The following is a 332-nucleotide window of genomic DNA, read 5'->3' as shown; positions in this document are numbered from 1 at the left end:
CATGTGACTATCTAAAAACCACCGAAACAACACAACCAACACACTCATATTTGCTTTCTAAAAGTCAAACAAATTATGTAAACACAACTTATTGACTTGTCGAAACAAAAAGTTCAGGACATATTAAAGAGGTTGTGTTTTTTATTAGCCAACAGGCTTTACTTATTATGTTAATCATGATTTGCTCCTTGCCAACAGTGGCTGCTCAATCTAGAGAGAATCTGATTGGACAAAAAGCTGTGTAGTCCATCCAGTAATCCTCCATATTCTTGGTCAGGTGTGTCTAATCATGCCCCTGGAGGGCCAATGTTCAGAAGAATTTAGCTTAAAAC

Source organism: Sinocyclocheilus grahami, unplaced genomic scaffold (assembly GCF_001515645.1).
Source record: "Sinocyclocheilus grahami isolate Dianchi unplaced genomic scaffold, SAMN03320097.WGS_v1.1 scaffold5013.1, whole genome shotgun sequence".
NCBI classification, from domain to species: Eukaryota; Metazoa; Chordata; class Actinopteri; order Cypriniformes; family Cyprinidae; genus Sinocyclocheilus; species Sinocyclocheilus grahami.
The sequence above is the reverse complement of the archived record's forward strand: the minus strand, read 5'-3'. Positions refer to the sequence as shown.